Here is a 23,111-nt window from a genome sequence, read left to right as displayed (position 1 = left end):
GAGAGCTTAGGCAATTTACGGCAAAGGCCAGGCGTTGCATGGCAGCGAAGAGGAATTTAAAAATTCAGCTTACAGTCCATCAGAACGATGTAGGGTTTCTTGGAGGTGGTGGGATTTTAGAAGCTCTTTGAAAAAGGGTTTGGTGAGGCTCAGAAAAGAACACCCTTGCTCTGGAGATTCCCTGAAAGAACCTGCGCTATCAAATTCTGTTTTTCTACGCTCTTCTACTCGGCAACCTCCTAGAAAGGAGATAGTTAAGTAAAGAGAAAGACAAAGCCCGCGCTTCAGAACACTGTCAGAAGTGGGATTCGAACCCACGCCTCCAGAGGAGACTGCGACCTGAACGCAGCGCCTTAGACCGCTCGGCCATCCTGACAACCTGTCGGCAAGATAGTGTACTTTTCCAAACAGAACTATTCTACTCCTTAAGCCTTAGCGGGAGAACTTCTCCAAAGGAAAAACCATGACCGTCATTGGGTGTATATTACAATCTTGTGTACTACCCAAGCAAGGGTCAGGAAGACACGTGTGACTGCCCAGCTCCATGCTTGTGGCTCCTCAGCTCTTGGTAGCTCCAGATAGTACTTTGGGAGAAGTGCTGTACTACAGTTTGTACCCCTCCCGTGGAAGGCCATTGGCCACCGGGCACTCAGGAGGCCGAAATAGCTCAGTTGGGAGAGCGTTAGACTGAAGATCTAAAGGTCCCTGGTTCGATCCCGGGTTTCGGCAGGTGCTTTTTTAGGTACGCATCAACTAAAGTAATGAGATTCGTTCCCGTCTTTCCTCCAAAATGGCCTGTCCTCGGCTTGTGTGCCGTTTTACCACTCGGCAGCACTGGCCTGGTTGGAGCTGAGCTGCAGTTCCAGGAGCAAACTGGTATGGTGGAAGAAAGCAGCTAACTAGCATTGCCCAGCTGGCCTAAACGATATTGCTCATGGGCACCATTCTTCAGTCTGCCTTCACCGGTCCTTGAAATTGAAGAAATGTGTAATGCACGCAGGCACGCTGGCATCATCCATCAGACGGCAGCAGACAGGAGCAGTCACGTCTGGCTGCAGTGAAAGATAAACCCCTGCCCCCATGAGGCTTCACCAGTGCGTAAAAGCGCCAGGAACATTGAGGATACAGCTCAGATGTTTGGAGTTTGAGAGCTTAGGCAATTTACGGCAAAGGCCAGGCGTTGCATGGCAGCGAAGAGGAATTTAAAAATTCAGCTTACAGTCCATCAGAACGATGTAGGGTTTCTTGGAGGTGGTGGGATTTTAGAAGCTCTTTGAAAAAGGGTTTGGTGAGGCTCAGAAAAGAACACCCTTGCTCTGGAGATTCCCTGAAAGAACCTGCGCTATCAAATTCTGTTTTTCTACGCTCTTCTACTCGGCAACCTCCTAGAAAGGAGATAGTTAAGTAAAGAGAAGACAAGCCCGCGCTTCAGAACACTGTCAGAAGTGGGATTCGAACCCACGCCTCCAGAGGAGACTGCGACCTGAACGCAGCGCCTTAGACCGCTCGGCCATCCTGACAACCTGTCTGCAAGGTAGTGTACTTTTCCAAACAGAACTATTCTACTCCTTAAGCCTTAGCGGGAGAACTTCTCCAAAGGAAAAACATGACCGTCATTGGGTGTATATTACAATCTTGTGTACTACCCAAGCAAGGGTCAGGAAGACACGTGTGACTGCCCAGCTCCATGCTTGTGGCTCCTCAGCTCTTGGTAGCTCCAGATAGTACTTTGGGAGAAGTGCTGTACTACAGTTTGTACCCCTCCCGTGGAAGGCCATTGGCCACCGGGCACTCAGGAGGCCGAAATAGCTCAGTTGGGAGAGCGTTAGACTGAAGATCTAAAGGTCCCTGGTTCGATCCCGGGTTTCGGCAGGTGCTTTTTAGGTACGCATCAACTAAAGTAATGAGATTCGTTCCCGTCTTTCCTCCAAAATGGCCTGTCCTCGGCTTGTGTGCCGTTTTACCACTCGGCAGCACTGGCCTGGTTGGAGCTGAGCTGCAGTTCCAGGAGCAAACTGGTATGGTGGAAGAAAGCAGCTAACTAGCATTGCCCAGCTGGCCTAAACGATATTGCTCATGGGCACCATTCTTCAGTCTGCCTTCACCGGTCCCTTGAAATTGAAGAAATGTGTAATGCACGCAGGCACGCTGGCATCATCCATCAGACGGCAGCAGACAGGAGCAGTCACGTCTGGCTGCAGTGAAAGATAAACCCCTGCCCCCATGAGGCTTCACCAGTGCGTAAAAGCGCCAGGAACATTGAGGATACAGCTCAGATGTTTGGAGTTTTGAGAGCTTAGGCAATTTACGGCAAAGGCCAGGCGTTGCATGGCAGCGAAGAGGAATTTAAAAATTCAGCTTACAGTCCATCAGAACGATGTAGGGTTTCTTGGAGGTGGTGGGATTTTAGAAGCTCTTTGAAAAAGGGTTTGGTGAGGCTCAGAAAAGAACACCCTTGCTCTGGAGATTCCCTGAAAGAACCTGCGCTATCAAATTCTGTTTTTCTACGCTCTTCTACTCGCAACCTCCTAGAAAGGAGATAGTTAAGTAAAGAGAAAGCCCGCGCTTCAGAACACTGTCAGAAGTGGGATTCGAACCCACGCCTCCAGAGGAGACTGCGACCTGAACGCAGCGCCTTAGACCGCTCGGCCATCCTGACAACCTGTCGGCAAGATAGTGTACTTTTCCAAACAGAACTATTCTACTCCTTAAGCCTTAGCGGGAGAACTTCTCCAAAAGAAAAACCATGACCGTCATTGGGTGTATATTACAATCTTGTGTACTACCCAAGCAAGGGTCAGGAAGACACGTGTGACTGCCCAGCTCCATGCTTGTGGCTCCTCAGCTCTTGGTAGCTCCAGATAGTACTTTGGGAGAAGTGCTGTACTACAGTTTGTACCCCTCCCGTGGAAGGCCATTGGCCACCGGGCACTCAGGAGACCGAAATAGCTCAGTTGGGAGAGCGTTAGACTGAAGATCTAAAGGTCCCTGGTTCGATCCCGGGTTTCGGCAGGTGCTTTTTTAGGTACGCATCAACTAAAGTAATGAGATTGTAATGAGAACATTGAGGATACAGCTCAGATGTTTGGAGTTTTGAGAGCTTAGGCAATTTACGGCAAAGGCCAGGCGTTGCATGGCAGCGAAGAGGAATTTAAAAATTCAGCTTACAGTCCATCAGAACGATGTAGGGTTTCTTGGAGGTGGTGGGATTTTAGAAGCTCTTTGAAAAAGGGTTTGGTGAGGCTCAGAAAAGAACACCCTTGCTCTGGAGATTCCCTGAAAGAACCTGCGCTATCAAATTCTGTTTTTCTACGCTCTTCTACTCGGCAACCTCCTAGAAAGGAGATAGTTAAGTAAAGAGAAAGACAAAGCCCGCGCTTCAGAACACTGTCAGAAGTGGGATTCGAACCCACGCCTCCAGAGGAGACTGCGACCTGAACGCAGCGCCTTAGACCGCTCGGCCATCCTGACAACCTGTCGGCAAGATAGTGTACTTTTCCAAACAGAACTATTCTACTCCTTAAGCCTTAGCGGGAGAACTTCTCCAAAGGAAAACCATGACCGTCATTGGGTGTATATTACAATCTTGTGTACTACCCAAGCAAGGGTCAGGAAGACACGTGTGACTGCCCAGCTCCATGCTTGTGGCTCCTCAGCTCTTGGTAGCTCCAGATAGTACTTTGGGAGAAGTGCTGTACTACAGTTTGTACCCCTCCCGTGGAAGGCCATTGGCCACCGGGCACTCAGGAGGCCGAAATAGCTCAGTTGGGAGAGCGTTAGACTGAAGATCTAAAGGTCCCTGGTTCGATCCCGGGTTTCGGCAGGTGCTTTTTTAGGTACGCATCAACTAAAGTAATGAGATTCGTTCCCGTCCTTCCTCCAAAATGGCCTGTCCTCGGCTTGTGTGCCGTTTTACCACTCGGCAGCACTGGCCTGGTTGGAGCTGAGCTGCAGTTCCAGGAGCAAACTGGTATGGTGGAAGAAAGCAGCTAACTAGCATTGCCCAGCTGGCCTAAACGATATTGCTCATGGGCACCATTCTTCAGTCTGCCTTCACCGGTCCTTGAAATTGAAGAAATGTGTAATGCACGCAGGCACGCTGGCATCATCCATCAGACGGCAGCAGACAGGAGCAGTCACGTCTGGCTGCAGTGAAAGATAAACCCCTGCCCCCATGAGGCTTCACCAGTGCGTAAAAGCGCCAGGAACATTGAGGATACAGCTCAGATGTTTGGAGTTTTGAGAGCTTAGGCAATTTACGGCAAAGGCCAGGCGTTGCATGGCAGCGAAGAGGAATTTAAAAATTCAGCTTACAGTCCATCAGAACGATGTAGGGTTTCTTGGAGGTGGTGGGATTTTAGAAGCTCTTTGAAAAAGGGTTTGGTGAGGCTCAGAAAAGAACACCCTTGCTCTGGAGATTCCCTGAAAGAACCTGCGCTATCAAATTCTGTTTTTCTACGCTCTTCTACTCGGCAACCTCCTAGAAAGGAGATAGTTAAGTAAAGAGAAAGACAAAGCCCGCGCTTCAGAACACTGTCAGAAGTGGGATTCGAACCCACGCCTCCAGAGGAGACTGCGACCTGAACGCAGCGCCTTAGACCGCTCGGCCATCCTGACAACCTGTCTGCAAGGTAGTGTACTTTTCCAAACAGAACTATTCTACTCCTTAAGCCTTAGCGGGAGAACTTCTCCAAAGGAAAAACCATGACCGTCATTGGGTGTATATTACAATCTTGTGTACTACCCAAGCAAGGGTCAGGAAGACACGTGTGACTGCCCAGCTCCATGCTTGTGGCTCCTCAGCTCTTGGTAGCTCCAGATAGTACTTTGGGAGAAGTGCTGTACTACAGTTTGTACCCCTCCCGTGGAAGGCCATTGGCCACCGGGCACTCAGGAGGCCGAAATAGCTCAGTTGGGAGAGCGTTAGACTGAAGATCTAAAGGTCCCTGGTTCGATCCCGGGTTTCGGCAGGTGCTTTTTTAGGTACGCATCAACTAAAGTAATGAGATTGTAATGAGAACATTGAGGATACAGCTCAGATGTTTGGAGTTTTGAGAGCTTAGGCAATTTACGGCAAAGGCCAGGCGTTGCATGGCAGCGAAGAGGAATTTAAAAATTCAGCTTACAGTCCATCAGAACGATGTAGGGTTTCTTGGAGGTGGTGGGATTTTAGAAGCTCTTTGAAAAAGGGTTTGGTGAGGCTCAGAAAAGAACACCCTTGCTCTGGAGATTCCCTGAAAGAACCTGCGCTATCAAATTCTGTTTTTCTACGCTCTTCTACTCGGCAACCTCCTAGAAAGGAGATAGTTAAGTAAAGAGAAAGACAAAGCCCGCGCTTCAGAACACTGTCAGAAGTGGGATTCGAACCCACGCCTCCAGAGGAGACTGCGACCTGAACGCAGCGCCTTAGACCGCTCGGCCATCCTGACAACCTGTCGGCAAGATAGTGTACTTTTCCAAACAGAACTATTCTACTCCTTAAGCCTTAGCGGGAGAACTTCTCCAAAGGAAAAACCATGACCGTCATTGGGTGTATATTACAATCTTGTGTACTACCCAAGCAAGGGTCAGGAAGACACGTGTGACTGCCCAGCTCCATGCTTGTGGCTCCTCAGCTCTTGGTAGCTCCAGATAGTACTTTGGGAGAAGTGCTGTACTACAGTTTGTACCCCTCCCGTGGAAGGCCATTGGCCACCGGGCACTCAGGAGGCCGAAATAGCTCAGTTGGGAGAGCGTTAGACTGAAGATCTAAAGGTCCCTGGTTCGATCCCGGGTTTCGGCAGGTGCTTTTTTAGGTACGCATCAACTAAAGTAATGAGATTGTAATGAGAACATTGAGGATACAGCTCAGATGTTTGGAGTTTTGAGAGCTTAGGCAATTTACGGCAAAGGCCAGGCGTTGCATGGCAGCGAAGAGGAATTTAAAAATTCAGCTTACAGTCCATCAGAACGATGTAGGGTTTCTTGGAGGTGGTGGGATTTTAGAAGCTCTTTGAAAAAGGGTTTGGTGAGGCTCAGAAAAGAACACCCTTGCTCTGGAGATTCCCTGAAAGAACCTGCGCTATCAAATTCTGTTTTTCTACGCTCTTCTACTCGGCAACCTCCTAGAAAGGAGATAGTTAAGTAAAGAGAAAGACAAAGCCCGCGCTTCAGAACACTGTCAGAAGTGGGATTCGAACCCACGCCTCCAGAGGAGACTGCGACCTGAACGCAGCGCCTTAGACCGCTCGGCCATCCTGACAACCTGTCGGCAAGATAGTGTACTTTTCCAAACAGAACTATTCTACTCCTTAAGCCTTAGCGGGAGAACTTCTCCAAAGGAAAAACCATGACCGTCATTGGGTGTATATTACAATCTTGTGTACTACCCAAGCAAGGGTCAGGAAGACACGTGTGACTGCCCAGCTCCATGCTTGTGGCTCCTCAGCTCTTGGTAGCTCCAGATAGTACTTTGGGAGAAGTGCTGTACTACAGTTTGTACCCCTCCCGTGGAAGGCCATTGGCCACCGGGCACTCAGGAGGCCGAAATAGCTCAGTTGGGAGAGCGTTAGACTGAAGATCTAAAGGTCCCTGGTTCGATCCCGGGTTTCGGCAGGTGCTTTTTTAGGTACGCATCAACTAAAGTAATGAGATTCGTTCCCGTCTTTCCTCCAAAATGGCCTGTCCTCGGCTTGTGTGCCGTTTTACCACTCGGCAGCACTGGCCTGGTTGGAGCTGAGCTGCAGTTCCAGGAGCAAACTGGTATGGTGGAAGAAAGCAGCTAACTAGCATTGCCCAGCTGGCCTAAACGATATTGCTCATGGGCACCATTCTTCAGTCTGCCTTCACCGGTCCTTGAAATTGAAGAAATGTGTAATGCACGCAGGCACGCTGGCATCATCCATCAGACGGCAGCAGACAGGAGCAGTCACGTCTGGCTGCAGTGAAAGATAAACCCCTGCCCCCATGAGGCTTCACCAGTGCGTAAAAGCGCCAGGAACATTGAGGATACAGCTCAGATGTTTGGAGTTTTGAGAGCTTAGGCAATTTACGGCAAAGGCCAGGCGTTGCATGGCAGCGAAGAGGAATTTAAAAATTCAGCTTACAGTCCATCAGAACGATGTAGGGTTTCTTGGAGGTGGTGGGATTTTAGAAGCTCTTTGAAAAAGGGTTTGGTGAGGCTCAGAAAAGAACACCCTTGCTCTGGAGATTCCCTGAAAGAACCTGCGCTATCAAATTCTGTTTTTCTACGCTCTTCTACTCGGCAACCTCCTAGAAAGGAGATAGTTAAGTAAAGAGAAAGACAAAGCCCGCGCTTCAGAACACTGTCAGAAGTGGGATTCGAACCCACGCCTCCAGAGGAGACTGCGACCTGAACGCAGCGCCTTAGACCGCTCGGCCATCCTGACAACCTGTCGGCAAGATAGTGTACTTTTCCAAACAGAACTATTCTACTCCTTAAGCCTTAGCGGGAGAACTTCTCCAAAGGAAAAACCATGACCGTCATTGGGTGTATATTACAATCTTGTGTACTACCCAAGCAAGGGTCAGGAAGACACGTGTGACTGCCCAGCTCCATGCTTGTGGCTCCTCAGCTCTTGGTAGCTCCAGATAGTACTTTGGGAGAAGTGCTGTACTACAGTTTGTACCCCTCCCGTGGAAGGCCATTGGCCACCGGGCACTCAGGAGGCCGAAATAGCTCAGTTGGGAGAGCGTTAGACTGAAGATCTAAAGGTCCCTGGTTCGATCCCGGGTTTCGGCAGGTGCTTTTTTAGGTACGCATCAACTAAAGTAATGAGATTCGTTCCCGTCTTTCCTCCAAAATGGCCTGTCCTCGGCTTGTGTGCCGTTTTACCACTCGGCAGCACTGGCCTGGTTGGAGCTGAGCTGCAGTTCCAGGAGCAAACTGGTATGGTGGAAGAAAGCAGCTAACTAGCATTGCCCAGCTGGCCTAAACGATATTGCTCATGGGCACCATTCTTCAGTCTGCCTTCACCGGTCCTTGAAATTGAAGAAATGTGTAATGCACGCAGGCACGCTGGCATCATCCATCAGACGGCAGCAGACAGGAGCAGTCACGTCTGGCTGCAGTGAAAGATAAACCCCTGCCCCCATGAGGCTTCACCAGTGCGTAAAAGCGCCAGGAACATTGAGGATACAGCTCAGATGTTTGGAGTTTTGAGAGCTTAGGCAATTTACGGCAAAGGCCAGGCGTTGCATGGCAGCGAAGAGGAATTTAAAAATTCAGCTTACAGTCCATCAGAACGATGTAGGGTTTCTTGGAGGTGGTGGGATTTTAGAAGCTCTTTGAAAAAGGGTTTGGTGAGGCTCAGAAAAGAACACCCTTGCTCTGGAGATTCCCTGAAAGAACCTGCGCTATCAAATTCTGTTTTTCTACGCTCTTCTACTCGGCAACCTCCTAGAAAGGAGATAGTTAAGTAAAGAGAAAGACAAAGCCCGCGCTTCAGAACACTGTCAGAAGTGGGATTCGAACCCACCCCTCCAGAGGAGACTGCGACCTGAACGCAGCGCCTTAGACCGCTCGGCCATCCTGACAACCTGTCGGCAAGATAGTGTACTTTTCCAAACAGAACTATTCTACTCCTTAAGCCTTAGCGGGAGAACTTCTCCAAAGGAAAAACCATGACCGTCATTGGGTGTATATTACAATCTTGTGTACTACCCAAGCAAGGGTCAGGAAGACACGTGTGACTGCCCAGCTCCATGCTTGTGGCTCCTCAGCTCTTGGTAGCTCCAGATAGTACTTTGGGAGAAGTGCTGTACTACAGTTTGTACCCCTCCCGTGGAAGGCCATTGGCCACCGGGCACTCAGGAGGCCGAAATAGCTCAGTTGGGAGATCTAAAGGTCCCTGGTTCGATCCCGGGTTTCGGCAGGTGCTTTTTTAGGTACGCATCAACTAAAGTAATGAGATTCGTTCCCGTCTTTCCTCCAAAATGGCCTGTCCTCGGCTTGTGTGCCGTTTTACCACTCGGCAGCACTGGCCTGGTTGGAGCTGAGCTGCAGTTCCAGGAGCAAACTGGTATGGTGGAAGAAAGCAGCTAACTAGCATTGCCCAGCTGGCCTAAACGATATTGCTCATGGGCACCATTCTTCAGTCTGCCTTCACCGGTCCTTGAAATTGAAGAAATGTGTAATGCACGCAGGCACGCTGGCATCATCCATCAGACGGCAGCAGACAGGAGCAGTCACGTCTGGCTGCAGTGAAAGATAAACCCCTGCCCCCATGAGGCTTCACCAGTGCGTAAAAGCGCCAGGAACATTGAGGATACAGCTCAGATGTTTGGAGTTTTGAGAGCTTAGGCAATTTACGGCAAAGGCCAGGCGTTGCATGGCAGCGAAGAGGAATTTAAAAATTCAGCTTACAGTCCATCAGAACGATGTAGGGTTTCTTGGAGGTGGTGGGATTTTAGAAGCTCTTTGAATAAGGGTTTGGTGAGGCTCAGAAAAGAACACCCTTGCTCTGGAGATTCCCTGAAAGAACCTGCGCTATCAAATTCTGTTTTTCTACGCTCTTCTACTCGGCAACCTCCTAGAAAGGAGATAGTTAAGTAAAGAGAAAGACAAAGCCCGCGCTTCAGTCCACTGTCAGAAGTGGGATTCGAACCCACGCCTCCAGAGGAGACTGCGACCTGAACGCAGCGCCTTAGACCGCTCGGCCATCCTGACAACCTGTCTGCAAGGTAGTGTACTTTTCCAAACAGAACTATTCTACTCCTTAAGCCTTAGCGGGAGAACTTCTCCAAAGGAAAAACCATGACCGTCATTGGGTGTATATTACAATCTTGTGTACTACCCAAGCAAGGGTCAGGAAGACACGTGTGACTGCCCAGCTCCATGCTTGTGGCTCCTCAGCTCTTGGTAGCTCCAGATAGTACTTTGGGAGAAGTGCTGTACTACAGTTTGTACCCCTCCCGTGGAAGGCCATTGGCCACCGGGCACTCAGGAGGCCGAAATAGCTGAAAGAACCTGCGCTATCAAATTCTGTTTTTCTACGCTCTTCTACTCGGCAACCTCCTAGAAAGGAGATAGTTAAGTAAAGAGAAAGACAAAGCCCGCGCTTCAGAACACTGTCAGAAGTGGGATTCGAACCCACGCCTCCAGAGGAGACTGCGACCTGAACGCAGCGCCTTAGACCGGTCGGCCATCCTGACAACCTGTCTGCAAGGTAGTGTACTTTTCCAAACAGAACTATTCTACTCCTTAAGCCTTAGCGGGAGAACTTCTCCAAAGGAAAAACCATGACCGTCATTGGGTGTATATTACAATCTTGTGTACTACCCAAGCAAGGGTCAGGAAGACACGTGTGACTGCCCAGCTCCATGCTTGTGGCTCCTCAGCTCTTGGTAGCTCCAGATAGTACTTTGGGAGAAGTGCTGTACTACAGTTTGTACCCCTCCCGTGGAAGGCCATTGGCCACCGGGCACTCAGGAGGCCGAAATAGCTCAGTTGGGAGAGCGTTAGACTGAAGATCTAAACGTCCCTGGTTCGATCCCGGGTTTCGGCAGGTGCTTTTTTAGGTACGCATCAACTAAAGTAATGAGATTGTAATGAGAACATTGAGGATACAGCTCAGATGTTTGGAGTTTTGAGAGCTTAGGCAATTTACGGCAAAGGCCAGGCGTTGCATGGCAGCGAAGAGGAATTTAAAAATTCAGCTTACAGTCCATCAGAACGATGTAGGGTTTCTTGGAGGTGGTGGGATTTTAGAAGCTCTTTGAAAAAGGGTTTGGTGAGGCTCAGAAAAGAACACCCTTGCTCTGGAGATTCCCTGAAAGAACCTGCGCTATCAAATTCTGTTTTTCTACGCTCTTCTACTCGGCAACCTCCTAGAAAGGAGATAGTTAAGTAAAGAGAAAGACAAAGCCCGCGCTTCAGAACACTGTCAGAAGTGGGATTCGAACCCACCCCTCCAGAGGAGACTGCGACCTGAACGCAGCGCCTTAGACCGCTCGGCCATCCTGACAACCTGTCGGCAAGATAGTGTACTTTTCCAAACAGAACTATTCTACTCCTTAAGCCTTAGCGGGAGAACTTCTCCAAAGGAAAAACCATGACCGTCATTGGGTGTATATTACAATCTTGTGTACTACCCAAGCAAGGGTCAGGAAGACACGTGTGACTGCCCAGCTCCATGCTTGTGGCTCCTCAGCTCTTGGTAGCTCCAGATAGTACTTTGGGAGAAGTGCTGTACTACAGTTTGTACCCCTCCCGTGGAAGGCCATTGGCCACCGGGCACTCAGGAGGCCGAAATAGCTCAGTTGGGAGATCTAAAGGTCCCTGGTTCGATCCCGGGTTTCGGCAGGTGCTTTTTTAGGTACGCATCAACTAAAGTAATGAGATTCGTTCCCGTCTTTCCTCCAAAATGGCCTGTCCTCGGCTTGTGTGCCGTTTTACCACTCGGCAGCACTGGCCTGGTTGGAGCTGAGCTGCAGTTCCAGGAGCAAACTGGTATGGTGGAAGAAAGCAGCTAACTAGCATTGCCCAGCTGGCCTAAACGATATTGCTCATGGGCACCATTCTTCAGTCTGCCTTCACCGGTCCTTGAAATTGAAGAAATGTGTAATGCACGCAGGCACGCTGGCATCATCCATCAGACGGCAGCAGACAGGAGCAGTCACGTCTGGCTGCAGTGAAAGATAAACCCCTGCCCCCATGAGGCTTCACCAGTGCGTAAAAGCGCCAGGAACATTGAGGATACAGCTCAGATGTTTGGAGTTTTGAGAGCTTAGGCAATTTACGGCAAAGGCCAGGCGTTGCATGGCAGCGAAGAGGAATTTAAAAATTCAGCTTACAGTCCATCAGAACGATGTAGGGTTTCTTGGAGGTGGTGGGATTTTAGAAGCTCTTTGAATAAGGGTTTGGTGAGGCTCAGAAAAGAACACCCTTGCTCTGGAGATTCCCTGAAAGAACCTGCGCTATCAAATTCTGTTTTTCTACGCTCTTCTACTCGGCAACCTCCTAGAAAGGAGATAGTTAAGTAAAGAGAAAGACAAAGCCCGCGCTTCAGTCCACTGTCAGAAGTGGGATTCGAACCCACGCCTCCAGAGGAGACTGCGACCTGAACGCAGCGCCTTAGACCGCTCGGCCATCCTGACAACCTGTCTGCAAGGTAGTGTACTTTTCCAAACAGAACTATTCTACTCCTTAAGCCTTAGCGGGAGAACTTCTCCAAAGGAAAAACCATGACCGTCATTGGGTGTATATTACAATCTTGTGTACTACCCAAGCAAGGGTCAGGAAGACACGTGTGACTGCCCAGCTCCATGCTTGTGGCTCCTCAGCTCTTGGTAGCTCCAGATAGTACTTTGGGAGAAGTGCTGTACTACAGTTTGTACCCCTCCCGTGGAAGGCCATTGGCCACCGGGCACTCAGGAGGCCGAAATAGCTCAGTTGGGAGAGCGTTAGACTGAAGATCTAAAGGTCCCTGGTTCGATCCCGGGTTTCGGCAGGTGCTTTTTTAGGTACGCATCAACTAAAGTAATGAGATTGTAATGAGAACATTGAGGATAGAGCTCAGATGTTTGGAGTTTTGAGAGCTTAGGCAATTTACGGCAAAGGCCAGGCGTTGCATGGCAGCGAAGAGGAATTTAAAAATTCAGCTTACAGTCCATCAGAACGATGTAGGGTTTCTTGGAGGTGGTGGGATTTTAGAAGCTCTTTGAAAAAGGGTTTGGTGAGGCTCAGAAAAGAACACCCTTGCTCTGGAGATTCCCTGAAAGAACCTGCGCTATCAAATTCTGTTTTTCTACGCTCTTCTACTCGGCAACCTCCTAGAAAGGAGATAGTTAAGTAAAGAGAAAGACAAAGCCCGCGCTTCAGAACACTGTCAGAAGTGGGATTCGAACCCACGCCTCCAGAGGAGACTGCGACCTGAACGCAGCGCCTTAGACCGCTCGGCCATCCTGACAACCTGTCGGCAAGATAGTGTACTTTTCCAAACAGAACTATTCTACTCCTTAAGCCTTAGCGGGAGAACTTCTCCAAAGGAAAAACCATGACCGTCATTGGGTGTATATTACAATCTTGTGTACTACCCAAGCAAGGGTCAGGAAGACACGTGTGACTGCCCAGCTCCATGCTTGTGGCTCCTCAGCTCTTGGTAGCTCCAGATAGTACTTTGGGAGAAGTGCTGTACTACAGTTTGTACCCCTCCCGTGGAAGGCCATTGGCCACCGGGCACTCAGGAGGCCGAAATAGCTCAGTTGGGAGATCTAAAGGTCCCTGGTTCGATCCCGGGTTTCGGCAGGTGCTTTTTTAGGTACGCATCAACTAAAGTAATGAGATTCGTTCCCGTCTTTCCTCCAAAATGGCCTGTCCTCGGCTTGTGTGCCGTTTTACCACTCGGCAGCACTGGCCTGGTTGGAGCTGAGCTGCAGTTCCAGGAGCAAACTGGTATGGTGGAAGAAAGCAGCTAACTAGCATTGCCCAGCTGGCCTAAACGATATTGCTCATGGGCACCATTCTTCAGTCTGCCTTCACCGGTCCTTGAAATTGAAGAAATGTGTAATGCACGCAGGCACGCTGGCATCATCCATCAGACGGCAGCAGACAGGAGCAGTCACGTCTGGCTGCAGTGAAAGATAAACCCCTGCCCCCATGAGGCTTCACCAGTGCGTAAAAGCGCCAGGAACATTGAGGATACAGCTCAGATGTTTGGAGTTTTGAGAGCTTAGGCAATTTACGGCAAAGGCCAGGCGTTGCATGGCAGCGAAGAGGAATTTAAAAATTCAGCTTACAGTCCTTCAGAACGATGTAGGGTTTCTTGGAGGTGGTGGGATTTTAGAAGCTCTTTGAATAAGGGTTTGGTGAGGCTCAGAAAAGAACACCCTTGCTCTGGAGATTCCCTGAAAGAACCTGCGCTATCAAATTCTGTTTTTCTACGCTCTTCTACTCGGCAACCTCCTAGAAAGGAGATAGTTAAGTAAAGAGAAAGACAAAGCCCGCGCTTCAGTCCACTGTCAGAAGTGGGATTCGAACCCACGCCTCCAGAGGAGACTGCGACCTGAACGCAGCGCCTTAGACCGCTCGGCCATCCTGACAACCTGTCTGCAAGGTAGTGTACTTTTCCAAACAGAACTATTCTACTCCTTAAGCCTTAGCGGGAGAACTTCTCCAAAGGAAAAACCATGACCGTCATTGGGTGTATATTACAATCTTGTGTACTACCCAAGCAAGGGTCAGGAAGACACGTGTGACTGCCCAGCTCCATGCTTGTGGCTCCTCAGCTCTTGGTAGCTCCAGATAGTACTTTGGGAGAAGTGCTGTACTACAGTTTGTACCCCTCCCGTGGAAGGCCATTGGCCACCGGGCACTCAGGAGGCCGAAATAGCTGAAAGAACCTGCGCTATCAAATTCTGTTTTTCTACGCTCTTCTACTCGGCAACCTCCTAGAAAGGAGATAGTTAAGTAAAGAGAAAGACAAAGCCCGCGCTTCAGAACACTGTCAGAAGTGGGATTCGAACCCACGCCTCCAGAGGAGACTGCGACCTGAACGCAGCGCCTTAGACCGGTCGGCCATCCTGACAACCTGTCTGCAAGGTAGTGTACTTTTCCAAACAGAACTATTCTACTCCTTAAGCCTTAGCGGGAGAACTTCTCCAAAGGAAAAACCATGACCGTCATTGGGTGTATATTACAATCTTGTGTACTACCCAAGCAAGGGTCAGGAAGACACGTGTGACTGCCCAGCTCCATGCTTGTGGCTCCTCAGCTCTTGGTAGCTCCAGATAGTACTTTGGGAGAAGTGCTGTACTACAGTTTGTACCCCTCCCGTGGAAGGCCATTGGCCACCGGGCACTCAGGAGGCCGAAATAGCTCAGTTGGGAGAGCGTTAGACTGAAGATCTAAACGTCCCTGGTTCGATCCCGGGTTTCGGCAGGTGCTTTTTTAGGTACGCATCAACTAAAGTAATGAGATTGTAATGAGAACATTGAGGATACAGCTCAGATGTTTGGAGTTTTGAGAGCTTAGGCAATTTACGGCAAAGGCCAGGCGTTGCATGGCAGCGAAGAGGAATTTAAAAATTCAGCTTACAGTCCATCAGAACGATGTAGGGTTTCTTGGAGGTGGTGGGATTTTAGAAGCTCTTTGAAAAAGGGTTTGGTGAGGCTCAGAAAAGAACACCCTTGCTCTGGAGATTCCCTGAAAGAACCTGCGCTATCAAATTCTGTTTTTCTACGCTCTTCTACTCGGCAACCTCCTAGAAAGGAGATAGTTAAGTAAAGAGAAAGACAAAGCCCGCGCTTCAGAACACTGTCAGAAGTGGGATTCGAACCCACGCCTCCAGAGGAGACTGCGACCTGAACGCAGCGCCTTAGACCGCTCGGCCATCCTGACAACCTGTCGGCAAGATAGTGTACTTTTCCAAACAGAACTATTCTACTCCTTAAGCCTTAGCGGGAGAACTTCTCCAAAGGAAAAACCATGACCGTCATTGGGTGTATATTACAATCTTGTGTACTACCCAAGCAAGGGTCAGGAAGACACGTGTGACTGCCCAGCTCCATGCTTGTGGCTCCTCAGCTCTTGGTAGCTCCAGATAGTACTTTGGGAGAAGTGCTGTACTACAGTTTGTACCCCTCCCGTGGAAGGCCATTGGCCACCGGGCACTCAGGAGGCCGAAATAGCTCAGTTGGGAGAGCGTTAGACTGAAGATCTAAAGGTCCCTGGTTCGATCCCGGGTTTCGGCAGGTGCTTTTTTAGGTACGCATCAACTAAAGTAATGAGATTGTAATGAGAACATTGAGGATACAGCTCAGATGTTTGGAGTTTTGAGAGCTTAGGCAATTTACGGCAAAGGCCAGGCGTTGCATGGCAGCGAAGAGGAATTTAAAAATTCAGCTTACAGTCCATCAGAACGATGTAGGGTTTCTTGGAGGTGGTGGGATTTTAGAAGCTCTTTGAAAAAGGGTTTGGTGAGGCTCAGAAAAGAACACCCTTGCTCTGGAGATTCCCTGAAAGAACCTGCGCTATCAAATTCTGTTTTTCTACGCTCTTCTACTCGGCAACCTCCTAGAAAGGAGATAGTTAAGTAAAGAGAAAGACAAAGCCCGCGCTTCAGAACACTGTCAGAAGTGGGATTCGAACCCACGCCTCCAGAGGAGACTGCGACCTGAACGCAGCGCCTTAGACCGCTCGGCCATCCTGACAACCTGTCGGCAAGATAGTGTACTTTTCCAAACAGAACTATTCTACTCCTTAAGCCTTAGCGGGAGAACTTCTCCAAAGGAAAAACCATGACCGTCATTGGGTGTATATTACAATCTTGTGTACTACCCAAGCAAGGGTCAGGAAGACACGTGTGACTGCCCAGCTCCATGCTTGTGGCTCCTCAGCTCTTGGTAGCTCCAGATAGTACTTTGGGAGAAGTGCTGTACTACAGTTTGTACCCCTCCCGTGGAAGGCCATTGGCCACCGGGCACTCAGGAGGCCGAAATAGCTCAGTTGGGAGAGCGTTAGACTGAAGATCTAAAGGTCCCTGGTTCGATCCCGGGTTTCGGCAGGTGCTTTTTTAGGTACGCATCAACTAAAGTAATGAGATTCGTTCCCGTCTTTCCTCCAAAATGGCCTGTCCTCGGCTTGTGTGCCGTTTTACCACTCGGCAGCACTGGCCTGGTTGGAGCTGAGCTGCAGTTCCAGGAGCAAACTGGTATGGTGGAAGAAAGCAGCTAACTAGCATTGCCCAGCTGGCCTAAACGATATTGCTCATGGGCACCATTCTTCAGTCTGCCTTCACCGGTCCTTGAAATTGAAGAAATGTGTAATGCACGCAGGCACGCTGGCATCATCCATCAGACGGCAGCAGACAGGAGCAGTCACGTCTGGCTGCAGTGAAAGATAAACCCCTGCCCCCATGAGGCTTCACCAGTGCGTAAAAGCGCCAGGAACATTGAGGATACAGCTCAGATGTTTGGAGTTTTGAGAGCTTAGGCAATTTACGGCAAAGGCCAGGCGTTGCATGGCAGCGAAGAGGAATTTAAAAATTCAGCTTACAGTCCATCAGAACGATGTAGGGTTTCTTGGAGGTGGTGGGATTTTAGAAGCTCTTTGAAAAAGGGTTTGGTGAGGCTCAGAAAAGAACACCCTTGCTCTGGAGATTCCCTGAAAGAACCTGCGCTATCAAATTCTGTTTTTCTACGCTCTTCTACTCGGCAACCTCCTAGAAAGGAGATAGTTAAGTAAAGAGAAAGACAAAGCCTGCGCTTCAGAACACTGTCAGAAGTGGGATTCGAACCCACGCCTCCAGAGGAGACTGCGACCTGAACGCAGCGCCTTAGACCGCTCGGCCATCCTGACAACCTGTCAGCAAGATAGTGTACTTTTTCAAACAGAACTATTCTACTCCTTAAGCCTTAGCGGGAGAACTTCTCCAAAGGAAAAACCATGACCGTCATTGGGTGTATATTACAATCTTGTGTACTACCCAAGCAAGGGTCAGGAAGACACGTGTGACTGCCCAGCTCCATGCTTGTGGCTCCTCAGCTCTTGGTAGCTCCAGATAGTACTTTGGGAGAAGTGCTGTACTACAGTTTGTACCCCTCCCGTGGAAGGCCATTGGCCACCGGGCACTCAGGAGGCCGAAATAGCTCAGTTGGGAGAGCGTTAGACTGAAGATCTAAAGGTCCCTGGTTCGATCCCGGGTTTCGGCAGGTGCTTTTTTAGGTACGCATCAACTAAAGTAATGAGATTCGTTCCCGTCTTTCCTCCAAAATGGCCTGTCCTCGGCTTGTGTGCCGTTTTACCACTCGGCAGCACTGGCCTGGTTGGAGCTGAGCTGCAGTTCCAGGAGCAAACTGGTATGGTGGAAGAAAGCAGCTAACTAGCATTGCCCAGCTGGCCTAAACGATATTGCTCATGGGCACCATTCTTCAGTCTGCCTTCACCGGTCCTTGAAATTGAAGAAATGTGTAATGCACGCAGGCACGCTGGCATCATCCATCAGACGGCAGCAGACAGGAGCAGTCACGTCTGGCTGCAGTGAAAGATAAACCCCTGCCCCCATGAGGCTTCACCAGTGCGTAAAAGCGCCAGGAACATTGAGGATACAGCTCAGATGTTTGGAGTTTTGAGAGCTTAGGCAATTTACGGCAAAGGCCAGGCGTTGCATGGCAGCGAAGAGGAATTTAAAAATTCAGCTTACAGTCCATCAGAACGATGTAGGGTTTCTTGGAGGTGGTGGGATTTTAGAAGCTCTTTGAAAAAGGGTTTGGTGAGGCTCAGAAAAGAACACCCTTGCTCTGGAGATTCCCTGAAAGAACCTGCGCTATCAAATTCTGTTTTTCTACGCTCTTCTACTCGGCAACCTCCTAGAAAGGAGATAGTTAAGTAAAGAGAAAGACAAAGCCCGCGCTTCAGAACACTGTCAGAAGTGGGATTCGAACCCACGCCTCCAGAGGAGACTGCGACCTGAACGCAGCGCCTTAGACCGCTCGGCCATCCTGACAACCTATCGGCAAGATAGTGTACTTTTCCAAACAGAACTATTCTACTCCTTAAGCCTTAGCGGGAGAACTTCTCCAAAGGAAAAACCATGACCGTCATTGGGTGTATATTACAATCTTGTGTACTACCCAAGCAAGGGTCAGGAAGACACGTGTGACTGCCCAGCTCCATGCTTGTGGCTCCTCAGCTCTTGGTAGCTCCAGATAGTACTTTGGGAGAAGTGCTGTACTACAGTTTGTACCCCTCCCGTGGAAGGCCATTGGCCACCGGGCACTCAGGAGGCCGAAATAGCTCAGTTGGGAGATCTAAAGGTCCCTGGTTCGATCCCGGGTTTCGGCAGGTGCTTTTTTAGGTACGCATCAACTAAAGTAATGAGATTCGTTCCCGTCTTTCCTCCAAAATGGCCTGTCCTCGGCTTGTGTGCCGTTTTACCACTCGGCAGCACTGGCCTGGTTGGAGCTGAGCTGCAGTTCCAGGAGCAAACTGGTATGGTGGAAGAAAGCAGCTAACTAGCATTGCCCAGCTGGCCTAAACAATATTGCTCATGGGCACCATTCTTCAGTCTGCCTTCACCGGTCCTTGAAATTGAAGAAATGTGTAATGCACGCAGGCACGCTGGCATCATCCATCAGACGGCAGCAGACAGGAGCAGTCACGTCTGGCTGCAGTGAAAGATAAACCCCTGCCCCCATGAGGCTTCACCAGTGCGTAAAAGCGCCAGGAACATTGAGGATACAGCTCAGATGTTTGGAGTTTTGAGAGCTTAGGCAATTTACGGCAAAGGCCAGGCGTTGCATGGCAGCGAAGAGGAATTTAAAAATTCAGCTTACAGTCCATCAGAACGATGTAGGGTTTCTTGGAGGTGGTGGGATTTTAGAAGCTCTTTGAATAAGGGTTTGGTGAGGCTCAGAAAAGAACACCCTTGCTCTGGAGATTCCCTGAAAGAACCTGCGCTATCAAATTCTGTTTTTCTACGCTCTTCTACTCGGCAACCTCCTAGAAAGGAGATAGTTAAGTAAAGAGAAAGACAAAGCCCGCGCTTCAGTCCACTGTCAGAAGTGGGATTCGAACCCACGCCTCCAGAGGAGACTGCGACCTGAACGCAGCGCCTTAGACCGCTCGGCCATCCTGACAACCTGTCTGCAAGATAGTGTACTTTTCCAAACAGAACTATTCTACTCCTTAAGCCTTAGCGGGAGAACTTCTCCAAAGGAAAAACCATGACCGTCATTGGGTGTATATTACAATCTTGTGTACTACCCAAGCAAGGGTCAGGAAGACACGTGTGACTGCCCAGCTCCATGCTTGTGGCTCCTCAGCTCTTGGTAGCTCCAGATAGTACTTTGGGAGAAGTGCTGTACTACAGTTTGTACCCCTCCCGTGGAAGGCCATTGGCCACCGGGCACTCAGGAGGCCGAAATAGCTCAGTTGGGAGAGCGTTAGACTGAAGATCTAAAGGTCCCTGGTTCGATCCCGGGTTTCGGCAGGTGCTTTTTTAGGTACGCATCAACTAAAGTAATGAGATTCGTTCCCGTCTTTCCTCCAAAATGGCCTGTCCTCGGCTTGTGTGCCGTTTTACCACTCGGCAGCACTGGCCTGGTTGGAGCTGAGCTGCAGTTCCAGGAGCAAACTGGTATGGTGGAAGAAAGCAGCTAACTAGCATTGCCCAGCTGGCCTAAACAATATTGCTCATGGGCACCATTCTTCAGTCTGCCTTCACCGGTCCTTGAAATTGAAGAAATGTGTAATGCACGCAGGCACGCTGGCATCATCCATCAGACGGCAGCAGACAGGAGCAGTCACGTCTGGCTGCAGTGAAAGATAAACCCCTGCCCCCATGAGGCTTCACCAGTGCGTAAAAGCGCCAGGAACATTGAGGATACAGCTCAGATGTTTGGAGTTTTGAGAGCTTAGGCAATTTACGGCAAAGGCCAGGCGTTGCATGGCAGCGAAGAGGAATTTAAAAATTCAGCTTACAGTCCATCAGAACGATGTAGGGTTTCTTGGAGGTGGTGGGATTTTAGAAGCTCTTTGAATAAGGGTTTGGTGAGGCTCAGAAAAGAACACCCTTGCTCTGGAGATTCCCTGAAAGAACCTGCGCTATCAAATTCTGTTTTTCTACGCTCTTCTACTCGGCAACCTCCTAGAAAGGAGATAGTTAAGTAAAGAGAAAGACAAAGCCCGCGCTTCAGTCCACTGTCAGAAGTGGGATTCGAACCCACGCCTCCAGAGGAGACTGCGACCTGAACGCAGCGCCTTAGACCGCTCGGCCATCCTGACAACCTGTCTGCAAGGTAGTGTACTTTTCCAAACAGAACTATTCTACTCCTTAAGCCTTAGCGGGAGAACTTCTCCAAAGGAAAAACCATGACCGTCATTGGGTGTATATTACAATCTTGTGTACTACCCAAGCAAGGGTCAGGAAGACACGTGTGACTGCCCAGCTCCATGCTTGTGGCTCCTCAGCTCTTGGTAGCTCCAGATAGTACTTTGGGAGAAGTGCTGTACTACAGTTTGTACCCCTCCCGTGGAAGGCCATTGGCCACCGGGCACTCAGGAGGCCGAAATAGCTCAGTTGGGAGAGCGTTAGACTGAAGATCTAAAGGTCCCTGGTTCGATCCCGGGTTTCGGCAGGTGCTTTTTTAGGTACGCATCAACTAAAGTAATGAGATTCGTTCCCGTCTTTCCTCCAAAATGGCCTGTCCTCAGCTTGTGTGCCGTTTTACCACTCGGCAGCACTGGCCTGGTTGGAGCTGAGCTGCAGTTCCAGGAGCAAACTGGTATGGTGGAAGAAAGCAGCTAACTAGCATTGCCCAGCTGGCCTAAACAATATTGCTCATGGGCACCATTCTTCAGTCTGCCTTCACCGGTCCTTGAAATTGAAGAAATGTGTAATGCACGCAGGCACGCTGGCATCATCCATCAGACGGCAGCAGACAGGAGCAGTCACGTCTGGCTGCAGTGAAAGATAAACCCCTGCCCCCATGAGGCTTCACCAGTGCGTAAAAGCGCCAGGAACATTGAGGATACAGCTCAGATGTTTGGAGTTTTGAGAGCTTAGGCAATTTACGGCAAAGGCCAGGCGTTGCATGGCAGCGAAGAGGAATTTAAAAATTCAGCTTACAGTCCATCAGAACGATGTAGGGTTTCTTGGAGGTGGTGGGATTTTAGAAGCTCTTTGAATAAGGGTTTGGTGAGGCTCAGAAAAGAACACCCTTGCTCTGGAGATTCCCTGAAAGAACCTGCGCTATCAAATTCTGTTTTTCTACGCTCTTCTACTCGGCAACCTCCTAGAAAGGAGATAGTTAAGTAAGGAGAAAGACAAAGCCCGCGCTTCAGTCCACTGTTAGAAGTGGGATTCGAACCCACGCCTCCAGAGGAGACTGCGACCTGAACGCAGCGCCTTAGACCGCTCGGCCATCCTGACAACCTGTCTGCAAGGTGGTGTACTTTTCCAAACAGAACTATTCTACTCCTTAAGCCTTAGCGGGAGAACTTCTCCAAAGGAAAAACCATGACCGTCATTGGGTGTATATTACAATCTTGTGTACTACCCAAGCAAGGGTCAGGAAGACACGTGTGACTGCCCAGCTCCATGCTTGTGGCTCCTCAGCTCTTGGTAGCTCCAGATAGTACTTTGGGAGAAGTGCTGTACTACAGTTTGTACCCCTCCCGTGGAAGGCCATTGGCCACCGGGCACTCAGGAGGCCGAAATAGCTCAGTTGGGAGAGCGTTAGACTGAAGATCTAAAGGTCCCTGGTTCGATCCCGGGTTTCGGCAGGTGCTTTTTTAGGTACGCATCAACTAAAGTAATGAGATTGTAATGAGAACATTGAGGATACAGCTCAGATGTTTGGAGTTTTGAGAGCTTAGGCAATTTACGGCAAAGGCCAGGCGTTGCATGGCAGCGAAGAGGAATTTAAAAATTCAGCTTACAGTCCATCAGAACGATGTAGGGTTTCTTGGAGGTGGTGGGATTTTAGAAGCTCTTTGAAAAAGGGTTTGGTGAGGCTCAGAAAAGAACACCCTTGCTCTGGAGATTCCCTGAAAGAACCTGCGCTATCAAATTCTGTTTTTCTACGCTCTTCTACTCGGCAACCTCCTAGAAAGGAGATAGTTAAGTAAAGAGAAAGACAAAGCCCGCGCTTCAGAACACTGTCAGAAGTGGGATTCGAACCCACGCCTCCAGAGGAGACTGCGACCTGAACGCAGCGCCTTAGACCGCTCGGCCATCCTGACAACCTGTCGGCAAGATAGTGTACTTTTCCAAACAGAACTATTCTACTCCTTAAGCCTTAGCGGGAGAACTTCTCCAAAGGAAAAACCATGACCGTCATTGGGTGTATATTACAATCTTGTGTACTACCCAAGCAAGGGTCAGGAAGACACGTGTGACTGCCCAGCTCCATGCTTGTGGCTCCTCAGCTCTTGGTAGCTCCAGATAGTACTTTGGGAGAAGTGCTGTACTACAGTTTGTACCCCTCCCATGGAAGGCCATTGGCCACTGGGCACTCAGGAGGCCGAAATAGCTCAGTTGGGAGAGCGTTAGACTGAAGATCTAAAGGTCCCTGGTTTGATCCCGGGTTTCGGCAGGTGCTTTTTTAGGTACGCATCAACTAAAGTAATGAGATTCGTTCCCGTCTTTCCTCCAAAATGGCCTGTCCTCGGC

At 49.6% G+C, this 23,111-nt stretch overlaps 19 non-coding genes across 19 annotated transcripts; all 19 read right to left on the bottom strand.

Moving 5' to 3' along the window:
* Positions 1–293: 293 nt before the first annotated feature.
* Positions 294–376, bottom strand: TRNAL-CAG (transfer RNA leucine (anticodon CAG)). Its single transcript has one exon. It is a non-coding gene; the product is annotated as a tRNA-Leu (tRNA).
* A 1,061-nt stretch (positions 377–1,437) lies between these two features.
* Positions 1,438–1,520, bottom strand: TRNAL-CAG (transfer RNA leucine (anticodon CAG)). The gene has a single exon. It is a non-coding gene; the product is annotated as a tRNA-Leu (tRNA).
* Positions 1,521–2,576: 1,056 nt separating this feature from the next.
* On the bottom strand, positions 2,577–2,659 carry TRNAL-CAG (transfer RNA leucine (anticodon CAG)). The gene has a single exon. It is a non-coding gene; the product is annotated as a tRNA-Leu (tRNA).
* A 729-nt stretch (positions 2,660–3,388) lies between these two features.
* On the bottom strand, positions 3,389–3,471 carry TRNAL-CAG (transfer RNA leucine (anticodon CAG)). Its single transcript has one exon. It is a non-coding gene; the product is annotated as a tRNA-Leu (tRNA).
* Positions 3,472–4,534: 1,063 nt separating this feature from the next.
* Positions 4,535–4,617, bottom strand: TRNAL-CAG (transfer RNA leucine (anticodon CAG)). The gene has a single exon. It is a non-coding gene; the product is annotated as a tRNA-Leu (tRNA).
* A 729-nt stretch (positions 4,618–5,346) lies between these two features.
* On the bottom strand, positions 5,347–5,429 carry TRNAL-CAG (transfer RNA leucine (anticodon CAG)). Its single transcript has one exon. It is a non-coding gene; the product is annotated as a tRNA-Leu (tRNA).
* A 729-nt stretch (positions 5,430–6,158) lies between these two features.
* TRNAL-CAG (transfer RNA leucine (anticodon CAG)) lies at positions 6,159–6,241 on the bottom strand. Its single transcript has one exon. It is a non-coding gene; the product is annotated as a tRNA-Leu (tRNA).
* Positions 6,242–7,305: 1,064 nt separating this feature from the next.
* Positions 7,306–7,388, bottom strand: TRNAL-CAG (transfer RNA leucine (anticodon CAG)). Its single transcript has one exon. It is a non-coding gene; the product is annotated as a tRNA-Leu (tRNA).
* Positions 7,389–9,584: 2,196 nt separating this feature from the next.
* On the bottom strand, positions 9,585–9,667 carry TRNAL-CAG (transfer RNA leucine (anticodon CAG)). The gene has a single exon. It is a non-coding gene; the product is annotated as a tRNA-Leu (tRNA).
* Positions 9,668–12,013: 2,346 nt separating this feature from the next.
* Positions 12,014–12,096, bottom strand: TRNAL-CAG (transfer RNA leucine (anticodon CAG)). Its single transcript has one exon. It is a non-coding gene; the product is annotated as a tRNA-Leu (tRNA).
* Positions 12,097–12,825: 729 nt separating this feature from the next.
* Positions 12,826–12,908, bottom strand: TRNAL-CAG (transfer RNA leucine (anticodon CAG)). Its single transcript has one exon. It is a non-coding gene; the product is annotated as a tRNA-Leu (tRNA).
* Positions 12,909–13,957: 1,049 nt separating this feature from the next.
* TRNAL-CAG (transfer RNA leucine (anticodon CAG)) lies at positions 13,958–14,040 on the bottom strand. Its single transcript has one exon. It is a non-coding gene; the product is annotated as a tRNA-Leu (tRNA).
* Positions 14,041–15,254: 1,214 nt separating this feature from the next.
* Positions 15,255–15,337, bottom strand: TRNAL-CAG (transfer RNA leucine (anticodon CAG)). The gene has a single exon. It is a non-coding gene; the product is annotated as a tRNA-Leu (tRNA).
* A 729-nt stretch (positions 15,338–16,066) lies between these two features.
* On the bottom strand, positions 16,067–16,149 carry TRNAL-CAG (transfer RNA leucine (anticodon CAG)). Its single transcript has one exon. It is a non-coding gene; the product is annotated as a tRNA-Leu (tRNA).
* Positions 16,150–17,213: 1,064 nt separating this feature from the next.
* Positions 17,214–17,296, bottom strand: TRNAL-CAG (transfer RNA leucine (anticodon CAG)). Its single transcript has one exon. It is a non-coding gene; the product is annotated as a tRNA-Leu (tRNA).
* A 1,064-nt stretch (positions 17,297–18,360) lies between these two features.
* On the bottom strand, positions 18,361–18,443 carry TRNAL-CAG (transfer RNA leucine (anticodon CAG)). The gene has a single exon. It is a non-coding gene; the product is annotated as a tRNA-Leu (tRNA).
* A 1,049-nt stretch (positions 18,444–19,492) lies between these two features.
* TRNAL-CAG (transfer RNA leucine (anticodon CAG)) lies at positions 19,493–19,575 on the bottom strand. The gene has a single exon. It is a non-coding gene; the product is annotated as a tRNA-Leu (tRNA).
* Positions 19,576–20,639: 1,064 nt separating this feature from the next.
* On the bottom strand, positions 20,640–20,722 carry TRNAL-CAG (transfer RNA leucine (anticodon CAG)). The gene has a single exon. It is a non-coding gene; the product is annotated as a tRNA-Leu (tRNA).
* A 1,876-nt stretch (positions 20,723–22,598) lies between these two features.
* Positions 22,599–22,681, bottom strand: TRNAL-CAG (transfer RNA leucine (anticodon CAG)). The gene has a single exon. It is a non-coding gene; the product is annotated as a tRNA-Leu (tRNA).
* Positions 22,682–23,111: the final 430 nt, after the last annotated feature.

The sequence above is a fragment of the Dendropsophus ebraccatus genome, unplaced genomic scaffold (assembly GCF_027789765.1).
Source record: "Dendropsophus ebraccatus isolate aDenEbr1 unplaced genomic scaffold, aDenEbr1.pat pat_scaffold_473_ctg1, whole genome shotgun sequence".
NCBI classification, from domain to species: Eukaryota; Metazoa; Chordata; class Amphibia; order Anura; family Hylidae; genus Dendropsophus; species Dendropsophus ebraccatus.
The sequence above is the reverse complement of the archived record's forward strand: the minus strand, read 5'-3'. Positions and strand labels throughout refer to the sequence as shown.